The sequence below is a fragment of the Sorex araneus genome, chromosome 1 (assembly GCF_027595985.1).
Source record: "Sorex araneus isolate mSorAra2 chromosome 1, mSorAra2.pri, whole genome shotgun sequence".
NCBI classification, from domain to species: domain Eukaryota; kingdom Metazoa; phylum Chordata; class Mammalia; order Eulipotyphla; family Soricidae; genus Sorex; species Sorex araneus.
Genome location: NC_073302.1, coordinates 257,963,230 through 257,988,067, shown reverse-complemented (window position 1 = coordinate 257,988,067; position 24,838 = coordinate 257,963,230). Strand labels below are relative to the sequence as shown.

General features: G+C 34.3%; 1 protein-coding gene and 1 non-coding gene across 2 annotated transcripts in view; both read right to left on the bottom strand.

The window, feature by feature from the left end:
* The window catches only part of LOC129402154 (meprin A subunit beta-like), a 170,922-nt gene that overhangs the window by 3,849 nt on the left and 142,235 nt on the right, over nt 1–24,838 (bottom strand). The window lies entirely within an intron of this gene.
* On the bottom strand, nt 6,541–6,697 carry LOC129401521 (U1 spliceosomal RNA). Its single transcript, XR_008628403.1, has one exon. It is a non-coding gene; the product is annotated as a U1 spliceosomal RNA (small nuclear RNA).

Below are 24,838 nucleotides of genomic sequence, written 5' to 3'. Positions count from 1 at the left end.
ATAAACAGTATTGTCTCTAAAATATAAAGGCCACAAACTTCTAAAATGTGAAATAATTTATGTTTGTGTATATATAATATATGTTATATTATGTACTCATAGTTTATACTTATACATAACCACTTAAACTTTGTAAAATTAATAGTAAATGCTTATGATTAATATACATGTTGTAGACATTTTAGAAAACACCTACTTTAATAGAAAACTATATAAAAATAATCAAAACATCTCCATAATGGAAATATTTTTACTTTCTATATAATAAATAGCAATCTTAAGTTCTCAGATATAAAATACTTCAGTCACAAATTGACTACTGAGTCTTACTATTATGCTCAGTATTATTATCAAAACAGCAAAATATGGTATACTTTATCTTTTCATTGCAAATTCATGATTTATCTGGAAAAGAAGAGATATAAATTCACATAGATAGCACAAGCTTAAAAGAGTTGAAAGGCATAATAACAAAATTGTTCACAGAACTAGTTGAAATTAAATAATTATTGTCTTCATTAGCCAGTAAATCTGTTACTATCACAAATTCTATTGCAAATAGTATCACTGAAGTCAGTCCTTCCGACTTAATCATCCAACCCAGTGAGATTAGAGAAAATATATAAAAGCACTTGATTTTTCTCACTTGAATCATAGATACCTCATTATACAACAAAGTTTCACAATTCAGGAGAGAGGATATAGTAGCAAATATGGTATTCAAGTTTGACATCCATTCTCCTACATCATTTGAAAAACCACTTCACTTTCTATCTTAAAGGCTTATTAGCATTAAATAGATTTCTGGCAGGACCTTCCTTTTCCTACCAAAAAGACTGAATAATTTTAGTTATGACCTGAACAATGCTCATACTATGACTGGATAATACTTTTCACCTCACTGTCATTGGATCAAATATATAAAACATCTAGAATTAGCTAGATTCTTATCCAGATAGAGTGAAATCAATTTATCCCCAAATTATATGAAATTCTAAAGTAATGTATATTTTTTGGCTATTATTTTCTTATAATAAAGAAAGGAAGTTAAAAGTTATCTCTATTACTTAGTAAAAAATAGTTTATAATCCTGAAAAAGTTAGAAAAATCACTAGTGACCTCAACAATAGTATTTCTATGTATTTTTCTTTTAAATACTATAGCATGTACAGCTGACATTTTTATAACATGATGAAAGGAGATAGATTACCTACTGTCATAATAGACACTTTTCATGCACTTTTATTTTTCCACATAAATTTTTCTTCCTGTAAATGATTATCAATAATCTGCTAAAAACTAGAACCTCTAGTTAATTATCTGAATATCATATGCATTATATAGTGTTCAATTACAATAAAATAGAGAAAAGTTAATTTAAAAATCTTAAGAAAAAATAAAATACAATTGTGTATCACACTGACAAGGAATCCACATTATAGAAATATAAATCTGGTCTAAAATATATTTAATTTACTATTTATTCTATTTTCTTCCTGCTTTCTAAATAACTGTAGCTCTAATTTCATAGCTTTATCCTGTTTTCTTTGAGTCATTACTTTTCTAAATTCTTGTTATGAAAGTCAAATGTATGCATTTTCTGTTATTCTAAAATCAATAATTTTTAATAAAAATAACTTGAAAAACTTGGCTATGAAGGGCTTTGATTTCATGTTAATGTTCATTGTATATATGATCATGTTTTGATTTGAAAATATAATTTAATGGCTTTAATTTATATATTGCCAATCTAATTTTTGTCACTCTCTAGTAGTTATATAATGTTGGTCTAGTTAATTTTAGTTATTTCTGCAAATATTTGATAAATATTCTAGGCTTCTCTTTATTGATTGAAATAAAAATTTGTTCCTCACTTCTTCTCATCAAGTGTTTTTACTACTGGGCATTTATCACTGTTAACAATTTTATTTTGTTTAGTGTGCTCACTAGCTTATTATACCTCGCCCACTATGTTCTTAGCTCTACAAGGATAGTAATCAGTATGTTTTCTTCATCACAGAATTTCTAGAACAGGTTTTTATTTAGATAATGAATGAGTTCATTTGGAGAGTGAAGAAACTCGCAAGCGGTGATCATTAACTAGGGGTGGTAGAGTAACAGAGAGTGTCACAATAGTAGTAAACATATCTAAGAGATTGTCATAAGAAAATTCTATATGAGAAATATTAACATCGCGAGCCTTCTCTTTGGTTCCCAAAAGCTAAGAAAAAAAAACAGCAGAAGGTTAAAGTGTGTTCGTATCTATTTTCTTGACTAAATATATTGTTCCATTTCCCTAAATAAGTTGTTCATAGTCATGAATCTTTACTTATTTTCTTTTTTTTTAAAATCACAATGATGTTTTATGTTGCTATTCTCTCTATGTTCATATCCCCTAATTTGTAAAACTTGAAAGATTGGCAATTAGTAAACTTAAATAGCAGGATATTGCTGTAAATTTAAATCTTTATTTCACAAATCTTAATTTAAGCAGTCCTCAGAAAGTCTGAATGAGAAACTGGAGAGAGAGTCGTGGATGTACCTCAGTGGCAGAGCACTCTTCTTGCATGGGAGAAGCTCTGAGTTAGAATTCTAGTAACCAGAGAGGGGGAAAAAAAAAAGCCTTCAAAAAGGTTTGGACAGACTAAACTCTGGGTGTTTCTTTTTCCTGTTTTGTTTTGGGGCCATATCCAGCATTGCTCAGGAGTTTTACTACTGGCTCTGCCATCAGGAATCACTACATTTTAATACATTTATTTCATATGTTCAAACATGTTGTGTTTTATAGTGATTATTTTTATTGAGGGGGTCAGGGGAAGGAGGAACACCCAGCAATGCTCAGGGATTATTCCTGGCTTTGCACTCAAGGATCACTCTTGGCACTGCTTGGGGGACCTATGGGATTCTGGGGATCAAAGCTAGTTTGTGTTAGCCACTTGCAAGTTGAGCTTGTATCTGGCTGTTCTATCTTTCCGGCCCCATGGATGTTACTTCTTATGTTTAGAATTTTTATGCTGTTGAGATAATACTTCAGTAAATAAATTTGCTCCAGCCTGCCAAGCTACCGAGAGTATCCCACCCTCATGGCAGAGCCTGGCAAGCTACCTGTAGCGTATTAAACATGCCAAAAACAGTAACCAAGTCTCACAGTGGAGACGTTACTGGTGCCCGCTCCAGCAAATCGATGAGCAATGGGATGACGGCGACAGTGACAGTGACATAAAAACAAATCAGCTAAAAAATGTTGCCTATTAAATAGCATCTACAAATGTGTCATTATCAACAAAAACTTAAAAACTTATTTAAATTTTATATCTACGGTGCAAAAATGTCTACAGTGATTAAAACTTGCTTGCTTGTTATTATCCTTTGTGAAATACAACTAAAAATAAATTGGCCAAGGACCATAATTTTTATATTTCTCTTTTAGGAATCACTATAATTAGTAATGATTACTGTAGGATAACATAGCCTCAGGTAGTTTAGGTTTATTGGGTTACTCCCGATACAGTGCTCCTATTCCTCTTTGTTTATTTGTAGCTTCTTTCTTAGTGTTCTGTTGACTTGTAAATGTTTTTCTCTTCTCCTTGAGTCCTTTGCATAGTTTATTCAGAGCAAGTCCTTTTTGTATGGACACAGGAAGACTTAACAAATGTTATGCTTTTGTAACCTGGGAGTCATTTGACTCTACATGATATTTTCCTCCAGGGCATCTGTTCTCTTGACCTAAGCTTCAGCTGCCTTTACTTCCTAGCATCCCCAAAGCAGGGTCCCGACGTGGGACGAGAAGGACCCAGGGCAAGTGGTAAGTTATGTGCTACCCTGGCATCGAGATGGGCCTGGCCAAAGCGCCTCATTCTTAACTATAAGTTAAGAGCTTAATCATGGACAAATGTTGTCATGATTCAAACAGTGATAACTAGATTCAGACCCTGCTAGGGTTAGGAATGATTAATCTGGCCTGAGTGCTGTGATCTGAGCCAGTGGCAAGATGTTGCCAGGAGAGCCGCCTTTCAAGCCTCAATGTATCTCTTGCTATGTCCATGCAAAAATAACTAGTATTAAGATGTTAATGAGTGTTTGGAATGGGGAGAGGAGAAAAAAACCCTTAAGAGGTATTTTGCCTACTGGCAGTCAGGAAGGGCTTTAAAAGGCCCCTAGCTTGTGTTCCTTTTAAATCTGACAGCCCTCAGGAAGGGCTTTATTATGTTGATTTTGCTACCTGGCTGGGTGTAACCTAGGGGCAAGGGCGAGAGAGGAAAGTGGGAGAAGAGACTAGAGAAAGAGGAGGCAGTTGTTCCAGGGAGAGGATGGAGCTGGGAGTGTGGGAGATGAGAAAGTTTAAAGATTGAATAAACGGTAACTAATCAGCAACCAGCTTGGTCCTCGTTCTTCCTTCGCCTTTCCTTGACCACCGGCCGTCCCGATCCAGTCCACACACTGCGGTTCCAGAGCACTGAACTCGGGTTGTGAGACAGAGCCGCCTGGAGAGCCCGAGAGTGCACTCGCCCCTCGGTGAGCTTTAGTTTTTTACAGATAATAACAAATAGGTTTTTAATGATAGGGTATGATTCACAATGTATTTTTTCTTTCTTCCTGTTGCAGATTGTTAAGTTTTTTCTTAAAAATTTAGCAATAGTATCCAAGATCCAGGAAATTATCTTTCCAGTTTTATCCACAAAGAAAAATAGTGTTCTCCCATAGAAAATCATACATTTTTATATTCCAATACTTACTCTCCTCTTTATATTGTATTGATAGGTTGGTTTTCCAATGTTTTTTTTCAAATTCTTGATAGCAAGAAGCATTATTATTTATTTGTCTATAATATTTAACATGGTATCTAATATACAGAGGCATTCAACAAATATAAATATATGGAAAGTCAACAAAAAAGAGGCATAGAGGATGTAAATGAAAAAGAGTAAGAAAATGATGATATAAATTTTTTCCCAAATTATGTTTTCGAGATATTAAGCCTTTAATAAAGTATAATAGTTCTTTCTACAGGAATGTATTTTACTCTCTCTGCCTCTCCTGTGTCTTATTTCCTTTCTTTTTATGTCTAATCATTTTTTTAAAGAAATAATTACTAGACTTATGACATTTTCAATTGTAGCACAAAATCTACTTATAAGTCATGAGTAAAAGAATGTATAGTTAATCCAAAAAAAATGCAGTCCTACAGTGCTAGAGAGATATTATGAAGAGTGAGTAAGACTTTTCCTTGCATGTGATCTTCCCAGGTTCAATCCTCGGCATTCCACATGGTCCCTGGAGTCGCACTAGGAGTAATTCCTGAGTTCAGACCCAGGAATTAACCCTGAGCACCACTGGGTGAGCCTCTCTTTCTCCCTCATACCCCACTCCATCCCCCTACACCAGAAAGTTAAAAATAAAAACCTTGTTTACTTACTTCCAATGTTTAAATGTGCTTGAAATACTTTATTTCCTCAATGGGGTACTTGTTAATTCTGCAATACTAAAGAATGCATTTTGTAAAACGTTGTTAATTAGATAGGGACAAATTCACTATCATTGTCCTTTGTGTTCAAAGTGGAAGCTGTTGACAGCCTTACCCAGGTCTATTCTTTACCAATAACTTTCTAGTTTGGCTCTGCTGTCTAAAAAGCAAAGTAGTTGTTAATTAGCAAGTGAGAATAATATTTGATTGACACTACTAAATTAGGTTTTGTTGACCTGCCAAAGTGAATTTTTCATTAGTATTTATTAGAAACACACACACACACACACACACACACACACTAAAAGACTTAAGCACATTAGACTGTTATTATGTTTTTCTTTTCACTTTTGAAGTTATACAGAAAAGAGAGCTTTGGAGTCAAAAACCTATGAGAAATGCCAACTCTACTCCTATAATTATTTATCCTAAGCATATTGTAGGCCACATTTTCTCTACATATATAAAATGGTGACAGTAATACCTCTACGTAAGATTATAAATTTCAAAGAATAAATAGGAAAAACTGTTTACTTAATGTTAACTAACATTAAGTTTACTTAATTAATGTTAATTAAGTGATTAATGTTAATTAAAATTAAGTAAACTTTCATAATTAATGTTAATTGTCTGTAAATATTTTACATATTAAAACATTTTGATAAATTATTAATTTAATGATAAGTATTTAAAAATAATTACATCTAGGAGTAATCCTATAACTTCAACTTTGAAGTTAAAGTTTTTCTAATTAGATTCATGAATTCATTGATTTGGTATAAATGTAACAGGAAATATTACATGGTAGACTCACATTTGATAGACACTGAAATATTTGTATCATCAAGGGAATTATCGTTTACACAAGGAGATAAAATATATGCACGTGTGAATAAATTGCCATAAAATGTATAACATGATGCTTTTTGATCTTGCTTCTGTAGCTTTATCTTCCCAAGAACAGTCTATTGGATCAGGTAAATGCAAGTTTTTATATTAAATTTAATTAAATATTTTTACTGTAAACACTATCCGAATTGAATACTTACAGGTTCTTTTGTTGTTGTTTTTTTCTGGATGGACCGAGAACTCAGTCCCCACTACCACAAATTATGCAGTTGAGTTTCCCACATTATGAGAAATCTCAAGGGTCAGCACATCTGGAGTGCAGTGGATGAGCTTTGCCCTGGGAAAACCTCCTTCCTGATCAAGGTATCTCCCTGCCAGAACTTGCAGGTACTTTTTTCTCCCCCTGAGTCAAAATAGTTTCAGGAAGTGTAAAGAAAGGAAAAGGATGCATGCTAGTGCTAAGATGTCAGGCAGTGTTTTGTGAGCTGTATCTTTGATTGTCAAAGTAAATGAAAAGGAAATAAAGGTAGGGGAGTGGTGAAGGGTAAGAATAAACTGAAGCACAAAAGCAATTAATGAATACTGAATGGTGTAGTCCACAAACACATGTGTGCCAGTTGAACATTTGACTTATATTTCAATGCTTACGCTAAATTGGAAAATGCTTCAGAATGCAAGATTTCTGCGTAAAAAAAAGTGAACTTCCATAATACTTAAATAGTTACCCCCTAGAGCACTCCTTTATAATTTGTGTCACAATCAGTCAAAGATGTTTTACTAAATTTGGCACTAATTATAAAGTAGCACGCTTCCTTTGTTAACAAAACTGAAAGTTTTGCACTAACATGCTCTTGTTTTCTAAAATATACAGCAGGATATAATTTCTGCTTCCTAGAAAGTAACAAAATGATCATTAATCTGTGAAAGGCTCTTATGCTTTACTGAGGCGAATAATTTAGCTATTCTCTTCCCCATCCTTTATAACTTCACTTGCTAGATCTGTGCACAAATAAAAATTATTTTACTTAAAATTCCAGTGTCTTAATCTATTAAGTAATAATACCTGCTTTTAAATTTTCAGATAATAACATGTAACCTAGGTATAATTTTATGCATAAGCCTTGCTTAAATTAGTATTACTTGTTTTCTATTTAGTTTCTCCTTTTACCTTGCCATTAAGAAGATTATGTGATTATTCTTTGTTCCTCTGGAGAATATCATGTTGAATAAGTATAATTATAAACCAGTGCTTCAGTGTCAAAGTTTCTTCTAAATTATAAAGTTCAATAAAATACAAAGAAAAAACAAGAAAAAATAAATGCTTCTTAATAAACTATGCACTCTTTGGTCATTTGAAAATAATTTTTAAAATCTCAATAACAATCTCCAAAATAATCATTCCAAAGTTGTCATTGAATAAATGGAAAGACACAATAAGTTCTGTGTGCTAGTCTAATTCAGACTCCAAAGTAAAATTATACAATCTCTAATTCTCTAATGAAACAACAGCAAGTTATTTCAAATTATAGGTAGCTGAAGCTAAAAAAAAGAGTTCTACGTGCAAAGAGAAAAAGTTCAAAATTATAAAATATTTTTATGAAATTTTATTTTTCTAGTAAAAGGAAGGAAGATAAGCATGATATTATTTACATATAGTCTACAAATTTGTTTAATGATTATGGAAAACTTATTTAGCATAGCTTACTCAGAGAATGAATACATTTTTAATAGTATACCAATTATCAAAAACACTAGGCTTTCAATAGCACTTGATAAGTTCCATATTCTTCTTAGAATATAAGGAGCTCTTTAAACTTGTGTTCTTTTAACATATTGAAAAGTTGCTTTAGGAAAAAATAAAATTATGATCATTGATAGTATATGTATATATTTAAAGCCTGAGTCAAACATATTAACAAGGTAATAGTAATCACATGTAAAAATCATTGTTTCCATCTCCAAAAAGGAACACATAGCATGTACAATGGAATCGCAGCTAAAAACTTCTGAAAAAGGCACAATTTCTAATAAAATATATGATACTTAGATATATAGCATAAAGAAAATATTACAGAGACTGTGTGCATTCCTATCACTGAGGCTAAAGTTTCATTTAATTGGTATCATTTGAATGGACTTTTCCTCCAGAGTCTATAGAGAGAATAATAAACTACTATGATATTACTTCATTTAGGATATTTTCTTATTTAAGTAAGAGATGACTCCTGAGAGCATATCACACACTTGCATAAATTCCGAGTCCTGCTTTCCTCTCCTCCATTGCATTAGCTAGGCTCAGCACTACTGACTATGAGGAAGAAACACTGATTTTGGTTAGTTTCACTCAGGCTCACTACCCTTCTTTCCTGCTCTAAAGAAAGTTGAAGGAGCAACAATTATCAAGGAGAAAGGAAAAAGAAGTAGCAGCAAAGTAAGACCTCTAAATCCTCTTTCTTATTCTCTATTTTCTATGGAACTAAGAATATTAAAAGAGAAAATTGAGACTTCTGTAATGGAATACAGAATCTCCATTAAGTTTGTACCTGAATGTCCTCAAAGAGAAAATGGATACATGCTTTCAACATTGTATACAATGGGTAATATTCATTTGTCTACCTCTTTGATTCCTATTCTATTACTGGCATTGTACAGCTCCAAAGAAGAAATTGGCAACACATTCAAAACCCTGTGAGAAAATGGTTCCCATTGTCAAATATGTGTCATTACTATTCTAGAACTGCAATCATTATCATATTATGTACGCAATAGATACAATAGGCCCTTCATAAGAAATGTATAATTCACAATACAAAAACTGCTGCTTATTCATTAAAAGATACAATATTTAGTGAGAGGCTGCCATGTGCCAGAATGCCAAAATAAGTTACTGACATTGTTAGCTCCAAGTAAACATACACCTAACATAGAAAATTCTATTAAAAATGGCCTTCATTATTATATATGTATAATTACTCTTACATAAATGGCAATAATGCTACTATAATAAAAAGAGACACCTAAGCTTATCAAGATAGCTTCACTATGAAAAGGGCTAGTCTTAATTTCATTTATTAACACACTCAAAAATAGTTCTTGAGATACTTTTTCAGCACAGAGTGGCATGCATTCATAAATACACAAGTACAAAACAACAATTTCTGCTTTCACAGAGATAATCAAGCAAAGAGATATTGAGTTTTAAATCAATGATTTAAATCCATTTATCCTGGAGATGAGTAGTCACAGAGAGAAATAAATGGTACCGATGGAAGCCCATAAATGTGTGTGAAGATGAATGAAAAATATTTCCACATGAATTTGATATTTGGTTCAACTAGCAAGTAAGATTGTTTCTAGAAAATTAAGATGCTCATGTTAAAGCATTAAGATAAAAAGAGAAAAAGTGAACTCTAAAACAGAGAAAAGGTAAACTATCAGGATTTCAAACTCAGTCAGAAACATATCTGCAGGGTCAGATTTGAAACCCCTTTGTCCGTGATGTAGACACAGAATTTAATTTCAAGAAAGAGTAAAATCAATAAAGTATTCAACCAGGTAAATGGCAAAAGTAGATTGCCATTTTATCCTTCTGGTTATGAATGAGTAATATTTTAAAAGATAAAATTCAGTTGTGAGTAGTTTTAACACATTTAGCTGGCATAAGTAAATGAGGGAGGAGTGAATTAGAGCAGTTAAGAGAATAGCAATCACACATTGAAGAGTCACTGTCACTATCATCCCGTTGGTCATTGATTTGTTCAAGCAGGCATCAGTAATGTCTCTCATTGTGAGACTTACTGTTACTGTTTTTTGGCATATCGAATCTGCCGTGGGGGCGAGATACTCTTGGTAGCTTGCTGGGCTCTCCTAGAGGGGCGGAGGAATCCAACAAGGGTTGACCGAGTGAAAGGTGAACGCCCTACTGCTGTGCTATCTCTCCAGCCCTAGTGGCACAATCGGTTAGTGTGCAGTACTTGTACATTGAAGAGTATTGACGAAAAAAACAGTATATCATATGCAAAGATCAATGCAGAAGATACAGAAAAAAACTGAGTCAAGGACAGCGAGTACCTACATTGCAAAAAGGGAGAATAGTAGTTTCAAGTGAAAAATTGTAACTCAAGATGTACATTTAGGTCACAGAAGATGAAAGCTTAATCTTGGTGAATAAGAATGTTGTTAAAACATCTAGAGATACTTAAATATCAAATGACAATATGGTTCTAAAGTTCAGAAAATAATACAGATTTGAGATACAAATGTGAATGCAAACAACACTACAAAATTGATAGTCAGAAAGGAGTTAGGGTAAATAATAGAACACTGTATGCTTGGTTTTAAGATATTATCACAGAGGTGACTGAGAGGTGGTTTTGAAAGGACAGATGCAGATTTAGAGAAGACCCGAAAGGACTTAATTTCAAAACAGGAAGAAGTAGTTTATACTAAATATTGCAACTGAAAGGCAAAGGAAGATGAAAAATAGACATATTCATTCCCAAGACATACTATGGGTTAAACTAATTCTAGAGAGAAATAGGTTAGGAATAAACTAAGGGTGAGAAAAGAGAGTGAGTTCTTGGACAGGTACCATTTGGATGATGATCTAAATTGCAAACAAACTACTGGAACTGATAAATAAACCTAAGTAAGGAATAGGTACTCTTCTGGACAGAGTTTTTGGAGTTACCTTTGCAGGTTTCATTTCTCCATGAATTTCTTTCATTTTATGTATCTTCAAAACTTAAGATCTAGGGACTGGAGAGATAGATAGTATAGCAGATGGGGCACTTGGCTTGCACAGGGCCAACCTGAGTTTGATCCCACCACATATAATCCACCAAGCACTGCCAGAATTAATTCCTGAGTGCAGAGCCAAGAGTCATCCTTGAGCATTGCTAGTTGTGGCCTCAAAACCAACCAATAAGGGACCTTCTACACTGCTGGTGGGAATGCCAACTAGTTCAGCCCTTTTGGAGAACAATATGGACAATTCTCAAAAAACTAGAGGTTGAGCTCCCATTTGACCCAGCAATACCACTGCTGGGAATATATCCCAGAGAAGCAAAAAAGGATAGTCGAAATGACATCTGCACTTATATGTTCATCGCAGCACTGTTTACAATAGCCAGAATCTGGAAAAAACCCGAGTGTCCTAGAACAGATGACTGGTTGAAGAAACTTTGGTACATCTATACAGTGGAATACTATGCAGCTGTTAGAAAAATGAAGTCATGAAGTTTGCATATAAGTGGATCAGCATGGAAAGTATCATGCTTAGTGAAATGAGTCAGAAAGAGAGAGACAGACATAGAAAGATTGCACTCATCTGTGGAATATAGAATAATAGACTAGGAGTCTAACACCCAAGAATAGTAGAAATAAGTACCAGGAGGTTGACTCCATGGCTTGGAGGCTGGTCTCTCATTCTGGGCAACTCAGAGAAGGGAACACCAAGTAAAATGTGGTCGGAGGTCATTCGGGGGAAGGGCAATGCATGTCGAATGTAGACTAGAGACTGAATGCAATGACCGCTCAACACCTTTATTGCAAACCACAACACCTAATCAGAGAGAGAGAGAACGAAAGGGAATACCCTGCCATAGTGGCAGTTTGGGGTGGGGGGAGATGGGACTGGGGAGGGTGGGAGGGATGCTGGGTTTACTGGTGGTGGAGAATGAGCACTGGTGAAGGGATGGGTTCTCAAACTTTGTATGGGGGAAACATGAGCACAAAAATGTATAAATCTATAACTGTACCCTCACGGTGATTCACTAATTAAAAATTAAAAAAAAAAGAAATCAGAAGCTTCAAGAATTTGAAGAATGTAAAAAAAAACTCATATTACAATTTTTTTCTTGAAATTACCTAAGTGTAATTATATAATATGTACTTTTTAGGAATCTGGCTTTTGTTATTAAAAATTCATATAAATTTAAAAAAAAAAACAACCAATAACCAAAAAAAATTAAGACCTAGAGGCTGGGAAAGCAACAAGTAACTGAGTACTTGTTTTGCCTCTGAGAGACCCTGGGTTCGATCTTTGATAACACACACACACACACACACACACACACACACACACACACACACGAACTTATTTCCCTTCTAATTATTTTCAAGGACTGGAATGATAGCACAGCAGCTAGGACATTTGCCTTGCATGCGGCCGACCCAGGTTCAATTCCTCAGTCCCTCTCAGAGAGCCTGTCAAGCTACTGAGGGTAGTCCACCCTCATGGCAGAGCCTGGCAAGCTACCCTTGGTGTATTTGATATGCTAAAACCAGTAACAACAAGTCTCACAATGGAGATGTTACTGGTGCCTGCCTGAGCAAATTGATGAACAATGGGACGACATTGCTATGATTCATTTTTTTTCAAGAATGCCTGCATAACTAAAAGTCTTACATAATTAGAAGAGTATCTATCTACTAAGTAAATGGCAAGTGGTGGGCATGCTCACTCTTCATTATGTCTTGAACTTCCCAAACTCAGGGGGTTTCCATTAGTAGCCAAACACATTTTTTAACAGATATTACCTAGCCTTCTGTATGTGGCAATTGGGGTAACTGGAATTAGTCCCCACAAATGCTGAAACACTGGTTATTACTGGTATTGTAGGTAACACAGTTCTTTATCTCTGGCCCAGAAAAATCTCATGTCTTCCACTTACATGTATGAAACAATGAGAGGCTAGCTTGTTATCTTATTCTATTATTGTATGGTAAAAATCTCAGAATCTTTAAAGTTCCTAATATTTTTACCATTTGTATCTTTGTCCTGAGTCTACTTAAAACATTCACTTTTCATGATCTATGCTACTTAAAACATCATAGTAAATTTCTTACTCTAGAGAGAAAAAGCTTACTGTTTTATGTTGTATTCTCTTAAAAATACTGTCAACTTCAGTTTAAGTTATAGAAGAATAGCATAAAATACCAAAATGAAAATACATCCTGCATACCACAGACAAAGTTTCTGGACAGTATTTCTAAGTTCTGCCTTTGTGCACATTGCTTGAAGTGCATATTTCCTGGTTATGTTCACTTTGCATATATATATACTTTGTAATATATAATACACTGATAACTGCTGCACTGTCATTTTTATGCCAAGTTACCTATATGACAGAGACATATGATTCCAGTAAAACACAACAGGGTGAATAAATTCTGAATGATGAAGGCTCTTTGGAACACATTACAATATTTTTAAAAATGCTGTCTAATCGAAAAAGGTCTGCTCCTTAAACAAAGAATATATATATGCAAATATGCATGTGAGTTTATATAAACATATATATAATAAATTTCCTCTAAGTAATACAATAGAATTCGACCATGCTTGAGTTAAATTTAACTAACTAGGTAAGTTAAAGCTAAGTCAAACTGAAGTTATTTATTCTACCTAGGAGTTTTGTCGGTTAAAGCCATCTGTCTTGTCTGAGTAGGTTAGAATCTCTCTAGAACTGTTCATAGATTGTGCACCATTATGTAAGTCTACACCTAGTCAGTTCAAAAATATAGAAGTCAACATGTGATGTTAACTAAAATTTTATTAAATGTTTAATAAAAACCCCTTGAAAACAAAACAAAAAATATTAACACAGAAGGGGGGCACATTTATGTATTTATATTGACAGAAAAGGAGAAAAAATTATCACACATAATGAAGAGAACAATTACTAGGAGAAACAGCAACAAGAAAGAAGAGATATTTGCATTTTTAAAAGACTATTTAGATCACCAGTGTGCAGATTTTTTCATATCAGATAGGACATGTATCAAATTTGACGTGAGGGTTGAGTAATAAATTAAATACTTCAGATTAAGATTAACATATTAAACTCTAGGAAATTCTGGGCACAATCATTGCCAGAGCATTATGTCTTGAATTACAAGCAAATTTCCAAACATAGATTTAACTAAAGGTAATGTGAGCAGCCCCTCTGGTGAGAAGTCACAACTTAAGAACATATGCATCGGGAAAGCACATGAGTTTCAGTTTTTATTTTTGCAATTCTCCTTTTGTAATGCAGCATTTCATGTTATAAATTTCTTCTCAATGAAAACAAACTTTAAGCAGATCATATAGAAGCTAATAGCAGCACAACCTTGGATTATTACCAATGACCATTTGACATAAAATTGCACTTTCCATTCAATATTATATTGCCAGAATAACTATTCATTTTTTCTAGTTTATGCTTATTATGAATGTTATTATGCTAATGTAAAAACCTTTTTATAGGCAATGCAACAATACCTCTAGAATATTTTCCCTTCCTAAACTCTTAAACAGTATTTTTCATATAAGTTGGTCAGTTTAATATTCAATGATTAAACTTAAGGCAAGTAAGTTGAACGGTTATTTCAGAGACAAGACAAGTTATCAAGACAGTAATAGCTATACTCTCAACTCTTTTAGAAAATCGTAGGCTTCAGTCCACAGAATTCAGAGAAAAGGACAACGTAAAGATGACATTGATAGAAGCTTCCATTCCATTTCACCTGTGACAACCTCAAGTGGTTCAATTACCTAGTAAGTGTGCGCCAAGAAGTTAAAATGTCTTCCTCATTGTACTGAAGAAAAAAGCGAAGTGGCCAACTCTTACTTCAGTTTATAGTGTATTCTGCAGAAACACAGCAAATGTATTAGGCCTTCTAAGTTTGTTCCCTAAGTACCTGAACAGTCCAATTTAATCCTACCCTCTTTGCCCATCTATTTCATCCTTTCATAAACAGTATTGTGCTGAGCTATAGGCAAATACAAACTTTGGAGGAGCAGAGAGCACTATTGTAAATCATTACCCACTTGTTTTAGTAAAGCTTGTTTTTGTGGGATAATGGTGTAGTGTACAAATCCAAAAGTTTGGTAGAAAATCCTATTTTTTTTTTTTTTTTGCTTTTTGGGTCATACCCCGTAATGCAAAGGAGTTACTCCTGGCTTTGCACTCAGGAATTATTTCTGGTGGTACTCAGGGGAGCATACAGAATGTTGGAATTGAATGCGGGTTGGCTGCATGCAAGGCAAATGCCCTACCCACTGTACTATTGCCCCAGCCCCAAAAATCTTATGATATTAAACAAAGAATGTATTCAATGAATGTTGTAGCTTATTCTCATTACATGCTATACTAGAGTAATATCTTTCCGAATTTAAAATTTCAAAAATTATCTTCACTAGCTTCCATTATAATGTTTTCACAGGTGGTTTAAAATGATCCAGAAATGTATCCTATATGTTAAACCCCTTCTCTTCTACTCTACAGTAGAACTTCCTTTGTCCTAAACTCCATAAAATCAGAGAAAAGGTAACTAATAAATATATATTGTCTTTAAAATACATTGACATACTGAATTTATCACCTAGGAGAGATGGTAAGCTATGAAAGAAAATTAGAGTTTGATTAGAATTTGGAACTGGAGAGTTAGTACAGTGGGTAGGGTGCTTGCTTTGCATGCAACTAACCCAGGTTCAATACACACATTTCATATGGTCCTAGAACCACTGCCAGGAATGATTCCTGAGTGCTCACCCAAAAGTAACCCCTAAGCATTACCAGATATGACCCAAAACACACACCCAAGTAAAAGAAAAAGAGATAAACAAGGAAAGAAAGAGAGGAAGGAAGGAAGGAAGGAAGGAAGGAAGGAAGGAAGGAAGGAAGGAAGGAAGGAAGGAAGGAAGGAAGGAAGGAAGGAAGGAAGGAAGGAAGGAAGGAAGGAAGGAAGGAAGGAAGGAAGGAAAGCACAAAGAAATTATGAAAGACAGGAAAAGAAAACAAATGAAATACAACTAGAATTAAAAGTAAAGTTGAATTTAAGCAACAGCTATAGCAGTTATTAAAAGAATGTGGACAGACCACCATTTAATTGAAACGTTGTTGCTTCAGTTGTTACTTGGGGCTATTAAAATCTCTCTTAGCTACTATAAAGAGGGTGATTTCAAATGAGATGGTACAAAAAGTAGACTTCTAAAGTCCTATAAGACTTCTTTAGTTATCTGCATAAAAACCAGTAATGTTCTAGTCAACTATGATTTCTTAGTTACTTCCTATACGTTAAAACCCTTCTCTCCTAGTTTGCACTACAACTTCCTTTGTCCAAATCTACATAAAATCAGACAAAATGCAATTAATAAATATGTTTCTTTTAAAATATATTATTAGAGTTATGGACATGCTTAATTTATCATCTAAAAGAGTGGTATTCTATGAAATAAAAAATTTGCATAAAATTTTTTACAATGTTGATTTTAAAATTATATCTACATAATATAAAATAGCTAGTTTTTAAAATTAACCTTAGATTCAATATGTAAATATATAGATCCACTATAGCTTCTATAACAGATACTACAGAAACACTGGAAGTAATAGTAACACTACCAGTAATTATATTTTTGCTATATAGAGGAGAACAAATTGGAGCAAAAAATTAATTGAGCATCTTCTGTACCAGAAACTTTATATTATATACCACATGGAACACCTCTCCACCAAAAATTAGTTATTAGTTTCTCCATCTTGTAGGTGAAAAAATGAAGACATGGTAAGGTTTTATAACTTGCCAAAGGCTCAAAACCGTAAACTGAGTAGTGTCCAATTCCAAAGCAGTTCATGTTCAATTATATTTCGCTGCTTTCTCAAACTTCAAAGCATCATACTCTTAGAAAAATAGGGCCCACAATAAATATATATGTGTACCAGAAGTTTATCTTCCTGTTTCTGCAAACCCATTAGTCATTTAAATGGATTTTAAAGTTTTTCACAACTATTCTTTCATATTCTTGAAAACACTGGAGAAAAAAAAGAAATTTAATTTTATGCTAAGCAGATCATTAATGTTTTGTTTTCTCTAATAATGTGAAGATATACAGTAATTCATGCCATTACATTTGTTTGGTAAATAACTCTACTACTTCATTTCTTCATTAAGGAAATCTGGGTTTTACACATTTTAGAATATGTGAAATCTGCTTTGTCACATTTTCTTCATCAATATTGTCTATTCCAAAATGATTCTCCCTTTAAATGTCTCATAATTATTTTAAAAATGTAAAAGAGGAAATATTCCCTGGAGTGTAGTAATGTATGTTCCTGCTGCTTTTTCAAATTGGTAAAATTGATATTGATATTTATAGACAGAATTTTAAAGATTAAGCCAGTACTATTTTCAACAAATAAAATAAACTTATTCCCATAAGTCTAATTTTTCTATGATCATACTTAAGAAGAGATGCAGTCTAAGTTTTCTAAAATTTTTATATTTGTAAATAATGGTATTTGTATTTGTCCTGTATCCTTATTACTTACAATGTCTCTATGATTATAGCTTATTTTCAACTTTCTTTAGAAAGTAGCTCAGTTCTTTTACACTCTGGATACTATATTCAGACTCATAATCTTTTAATACATATTTTTACTAGTCACTTACCAATGCTATTTCAGGATATAATGCATACTCAAACTATTCAAATATAGTCTTACTATAAAATACAATGGAAAATGCATTTATAGAAAACAATACATTAGCAAATTCAATTCAAAGTAATTCTTTTGAGACCTAATTGAAAAAAAAATCTAATTACCGGTTTTACTATTGGGCCTATGAGAAAGCTTGTAATACAGAAAAGAATAATCCCTCATTTCAACCTCAGTCTTTATCTGTTGCTATAGGTTCCCGAACACAGGGTATTCTACCGTCTAATCTATCCTTGGGTGAACTCAAAGTCGTTCTAACCTCTGCCACACAGTAATTTCACTAGAACAAACTATTTCTAACCATGAGACCTAATTTTATTTTATCTTCAATTATGGGCTCTTACTATCTGAAATAGTATATTATTCTTCTTTTAGAAACTTTGAACAAATCTACTTATAGAAAATAGAAAACCAGATTCAGAGCACCCCATTGGTCATTAAAAGCAGTAATATCAAACAGTTAAAGCAACTTGCATGGAATTGCTGACTCACTTTGGTACTGTCCTACAACTCATATTAGTAAAGATTCATGAACCATGCTCCAGGGCCCAGAATAGCAGGAGTGGACTAACACTATCTCTACTCAAACTCCTGTGCATAGGGTATGGTACGATTATATTGGACTGAAAATTTCCGTAAAGACTAGACATTCTAACTTTTATACCTGCACAATTTGCTTTTAGGATTAAAGAAAAAGGCAAGAAATATGATGAACAAAAGAAATAAAAGAACAAACAAAAACCCACAGACAATATCAGGATATGACTCTTTAGACCTATCTGGGTCGTCATTCCATTTTTTTAAGGAAATCCCTTTATAAACATCTGCAATATTCTGTTATATTGTATTTATTTAACTATCTCTTATTCTATAAATTATATTACTACCCAATCAAGGAACTTAGATTCTGTATTTTTCTAGATTTCTATTTTCTGTATGTTTCTAGATTTCTATGATTCAACTATTACCAAAAGCTTTAAGAACTGAAGCAAATATGAATTAAAATATCTTTAGTAATATGAGAACCAAAATGAAATATCCAAAATTCCATAACTGAAGAATGTGATCAATATTCAGAACAAAGAAGAGGTGAATTCACAAAGTAGACCCAAACACATTTTCTTGAGATTGCGGTACAAAATGGGAGGAATCCATTATAGTGACACCTACGTTCTCAAGTCAGGTAAGCATCCTAGGGACACTGAGACAGTTCAGACGTTCTGTAGACTGTAAACCTTTAAATGTCAAAGATACTGTAAGTCTCACTTATCTTCGTAATACAGCTCAAATGACAACTCCTTTGTGAGTGCTAGTCTGACCAAACTCAATATCAGAATTGATTTCTTGTTTCTAGAATCCTACCATTTTTTAAAAATTTTATTGAATCACTGTGAGATAGTTACAATCTTTCATGTTTGGGTTATAATCACACAATGATCAAACGCCCATAACTCCACCAGTGCACATTCCCCACCACAAATATCCCTGGTATAGCCCCCTTTTCCACCCATCCCCTGCCTCCATGGCAGATAATATTCCCCATACTCTCTCTCTACTTTTGGGCATTGTGGCTCGCAACACAGACACTGAGAGATCATCATGTTTGGTCCATTATCTACTTTCAGCACAAATCTCCTACCCTGACTAATTCCTCCAGCCATCATTTTCTTAATGATCCCTTCTCTATTCCATCTGCCTTCTCCCCTCCGCTCATGAAGCAGGCTTCCAGCTATGGGGCAATTCTCCTGGTCCTTGTATCGACTGTTCTTGGGTGTCAGCCTCATGTGATGTTATTTTATACTCCACAAATGAGTGCAGTCCTTCTACGTCTGTCCTTCTTTTTCTGACTCATTTCACTTAGCATGATACTCTCCATGTCTACCATTTATAAGCAAATTTTATGACTTCATCTCTCCCGACAGCTATAGTATTCCACTTTGTAGATGTACCAAAATTTCTTTAACCACTCCTCTGTTCTAGGGCACTTGGGTGTTTCCAGATTTTGGCTATTGTGAGAATTGCTGCAATGAACATACAAGTACAGATGTCATTTCTACTGTGATTTTTTCCATGTGGTATTGTGGGGTCATATGAAAGCTCAATTTCTAGTTTTTGAAAGACTGTCTATATTGTTTTCAGGAAAAGCCAGACCAGTTCGCATTCCCACCAAAATTGAAGGAGCGTCTCTTTTACCCCGCATACACACCAGCACTGGTTGCTTTTGTTTTTTGAAAACGTGACAGTCTCTGTGGTATGAGATTATAGCTCATTGTTGTTTTGATTTGCATCTCCCTGATTACTAGCAATTTGGAGCATTTTTTCATGTACCTTTTGGCCATTTGTATTTTTTGAAGAAAAGTAATAAAAAAACATTTTTTTTTAAATTTTGTTCATTTCTTCTCCCCATTTTTTCATGGGGTTGGAGGCTTTATTTCTTATACAATTCCACTAGTGTCTTGTATATCCTGGATATTAATCCCTTATCAGGTGTGAATTGGGTAAATATTTTTTCCCATTCTGTGTGCTCTTTCTGTATTTTGGTCACCACTTTTCTCTCGAAGTGCAGAAACTTCTTAGTCCCATTTGTTTATGTTTACTTCCACTTGTATGGTCAGTGCTATTTCAGCCTTAAAGATGTTTTCAGCTTCAATGTCATGGAGAGCTTTGCCTACATTTTCATCTATGTACCTCATAGACTCATGTCTGATATTGAGGTCTTTAATCCACTTTGAGCTGACTTTTGTGCCTGGCATTAGGCAGAGGTCAGAGTTCATTTTTTTGCAGGTAGGTATCCAGTTTTTTTTTTTGAAGAGGCTTTCCTTGTTCCACTTTGTATTTCTTGCACCTTTGTCAAAGATTAAGTGGCCATATATTTGGGGGCTTGTGACAGGATATTCAACTCTGTTCCATTGGTCTGCAGAACTTTTTCTAGCCCAATAACATGCTGTTTTAATTACTACTGCTTTATAGTAGAGTTTGAAGTTGGGGAAGGTGATGCCACCCATCTTCTTTTTCCCAAGGATTGCTTTAGCTATTCGTGGGGGGTTATTATTCCACATGAATTTCAGGAGTGTTTTGTCTTTTTCTATGAAAAATGTCATGGGTATCCTGATAAGGACCACATTAAATTTGTAGAATGCTTTGGGCAGTATTGCCATTTTGATAATGTTAATTCTCCCTATCCATGAGCAGAGGATGTGTCTCCATTTCATAGTGTCCTCTTTTATTTCTTGAAGTAGTGTTTTGTAATTTTCCTTGTATAGGTTCTTCACCTCTTTGGTTAAGCTGATTCAAGTTACTTGATTTTCTGAGGTACTATTGTAAACGGGATTTTTTTAAGACCTAGTATACCTGAACAGACCTATCACAATCAGGGAAATTGAAATGGTAATAAAAAGTCTCCCCAGGTACAAAAGTCCTGGCCCAGATGGATTCATTAGTGAATTCTTCCAAACCTTTAAAGAGGACTTACTCCCAATGCTCTTTAAGTTTTTCCAGGAAAATGAAGTATCAAAAACACTGCCAAACAGTTTCTATGAGGCGATTATCACCCTGATACCAAAAGCAGACAGAGTTACCACAAAGAAAGAGAATTACAGACTAATAGCCCTGATGAACACAGATGGAAAGATCCTCAACAAAATATTAGCAAATAGAATCGAACGACTCATCAAAAAGATCATATACCATGACCAAGTGGGATTCATCTGAGGGATGCAAGGATGGTTAAACATTTGCAAGTCAATCAACATAAATCATCAAATCAATAAAAGAAATAATAAAATCCATATGATCATATCAATAGATGCAGAGAAGACATTTGACAAATCCAGTACCCATTTTTGATGAAAAATCTCAGCAAAATGGGCGTAGAAGGAACTTTCCTCAATATAGTCAAAGTCATCTACCAAAAGCCCACGGTGAGTATCATTCTCAATGGGGAAAAACTAAAAGCCATCCCTCTAAGATTGGACACAAGACAATATAGTACTGGTAGTCCTGGCCATAGCAGTTAGACAAGAAAAAGATATCAAGGGCGTACAGATAGGAAAGGAAGAGGTGAAGTCATCACTATTTGCAGATGATATGATTCTATACATAGAAAACCCTAAAGACTCTACAGAAAAGCTCTTATAAACAATAGGTCGATATAGTAAAGTGGCAGTTTGCAAAATCAACACCCAAAAGTCCACGACTTTCTTATATACAAATAATGAAAGACAAGAATGAGACATTTAAAAAAATCCTCTTCACAATAGTACCTCAGAAAATCAAGTACCCTGGAATCCTACAAAAATGTTGTCACTAGAAAAGTTCTCTTCTGTTTTATAGACAAATATTTATTTCTTGTCACCTCTAATAGAAATGCTTGAAGTCTAGGAGCATAGAATAGTTATAATGTTTGTCTACTGGGCCTTACAAGATTTGACTGAACTTTCTACTATGTGCATGAAGGTGCAACAGTTTAGAGAGAAATATATTTTAAAATGAAGCCAAGAAATTTAAATTTTATATTCCAAGATCATTAACAATAAAAAAGGGGTTACCAAAACATGCAGATCTACTTTTCAGTGTCAAGAACTCTGGACAGTTTAAAGTTCAGTGCTGCTTTTTTGGCAAAAGCCAACAAGGAAAACACAAAGTGAAAATCCACTACTTGGAGGATATCATTTAACTCATGAGAACAAATTATATTACTGAGGGAAAATGAGTTCAATTCTAAGGACAAAATTCTTAAAGTAAGCCTATTTTTTATGGGGTAAGAGTACATGAGTCAGACAAAGGACAAACCTGAGCGCAGTAAGGGGAAAAATAGAATAAAGACCAATTACAAAATCCTTAAAAAGAGTTCTAAGGGAGTTTTAAACTGTAAGGTCAACAGGACTATAATGTAAGGGAGTAAATTTGGAACTCTGATACTGGCAAGGACAAGTTGAATTTGAGTTGCTACGTTGAAAAGAGATAAACAGAAGTGGAAAATGTCAAATCTTAAAAAAAGCTATCAAGCAAGAGAACCATTATCATGAAAACAAGGAATGAACACTATAAAGTATATACTGCCTGAACTTGTCTTGAAATGAGTTCAAAGGAAGATTCTAAGATAGGATTTGTATCATTAAGATTTGAAGGGAAAAATCAAAGGCTTAGTAGAATCTGTTAGGAAAAACTAAAGACTGTAATCAAACCATTAATGTGATGGGTGACCACATAGAAAAATGCAAAAGTTGACAAAGATGCTTAAAGTGGTGAAGGAAACCTTAAGTGGATTTACGTTGTGACTTGGGCAGGAGAAAAACTGGCTAGAAACAGCTCCAGAGCTGTTTGGGTTGTTAAGACTGTGAATATGTGTGTTTACATTGACCCATTTCTTTACCAAATACATTTGATGTGTGATTTTTCAATTCTCTACATTAAAGTGTTGGACTTTATATTGCCACTTATGACTGGTATCCCTCATGTCACAACCTTGTCCAACAAAATGATGACAAGTATAATGGAACCAAGGATGACAAATTAAAGCAGTTTTTGTTAGTTCTTCTACACATCTTCATCTGCACAAGACTAAGTTCATGTTATTCTCTTATTTCTTAGAAAGGATAAAGACATCGATTATAGCCAATAAACAAATGACTGATGATACCCATCAAAAAAAAAACAGCACCCTCTGCCAAGTCTAGATTGGCCATTCTCCAGGCTACTGAAAGCAGTATGAACTAAATAAAATGTGTATACTTGCACATTACTTATACCTTACTGTTGTTCTAAAACAGTTTATAAATACAAAGCTATTTCAGAAAATGATAGATAGCAGTCAATATTTATTGACAAAAAATCAGGTACAATAGATGCATAAGGCACAATTTTACAATTTTAATTATAAAACTACCCTTAAAACAATTCTATTTAAATCTATATTAAAACCAACTATTAATACCAGTTTATTAACATATTCTTTTAAAATAGATATAAGCTTAAAGATAAATCATATTTGTCTGATAATATCTATGTCTGATCATAGCTATATGTCAACTAAAATTAAGAAATAAAAACAAAAGCATCCATTTGGATATAGAAAACAGATTGTTGAATAGTGGAGGTGGTAATGAGTTGGTATGTCAAACTGGTGAACTATATCAAAAGATAAAAACTTCCTTTAAAAATATGAGTTATGGGGGGGACGGCCAGAGCTTGCCCACCCCACGGGGCTCCTGCCACCTGCCTCTTCACTGCCCTTCTATCCAACCACTCCCCTCCCCCAGGTAACTTGGACCCTAGATCACCCTCTCCTCTTTGCACCCCTCTCAAAGAACCTTCACGCCAGCTCCAACCAGCCTGGGGGACTGCCCTGGCTTGGGAACCCCCACCCCCTCCTGCCTTTTGACTGGTGGGAGAGTGTCCTCTATGTCAGGGGGCGGGGCCTGAAAAGGGGGCATGGCCTTCTCCTGGAGCAGCCGCAGTTATTATTCCCCCTTTTCTATACTGAGCAACTTAGGTCACAATCTATATGACCTATTTATTCAAAGAAGAACCTGGTCATCTCAATCACTATATGCTAATAACCCATTAACCTATCCTAACTCCACAAAACCTGTCAGGAGCACAAGAAGGTACAGAAAAGCCCTCATAAAGAGATCATAGCCTCAAGCCTTGACTAGAAGCCCTACATAAACTAGGAAGAGCACATTTGTGTAAGGAACTATTGTAGAAGGGGGAAAAGGATACCATCATCGATTTAGCTCACCTAGAATCCCCTCCTGTAGCAAGAGGGAATAGAGATAGAGAATCATAAGGTTTCAGCACTATCATCCCATAACAACATGAAGAAACATCTAAAGAACCACCACAAGGAGAAAATGAAGAGATTCCAGAAGACTCAAGAGAGGTCACCCCCAAATACAACCTCCTCTCAGATAAAGAATTCAGAAAAGAAATTGTGAAGATGATTGTTGAACTCAAAGCAACCATGGAATGGACAACCAATAATCTAAGGGAGGTTATGAACACAACTATGGAACAGACAACCAATAATCTAATGGAG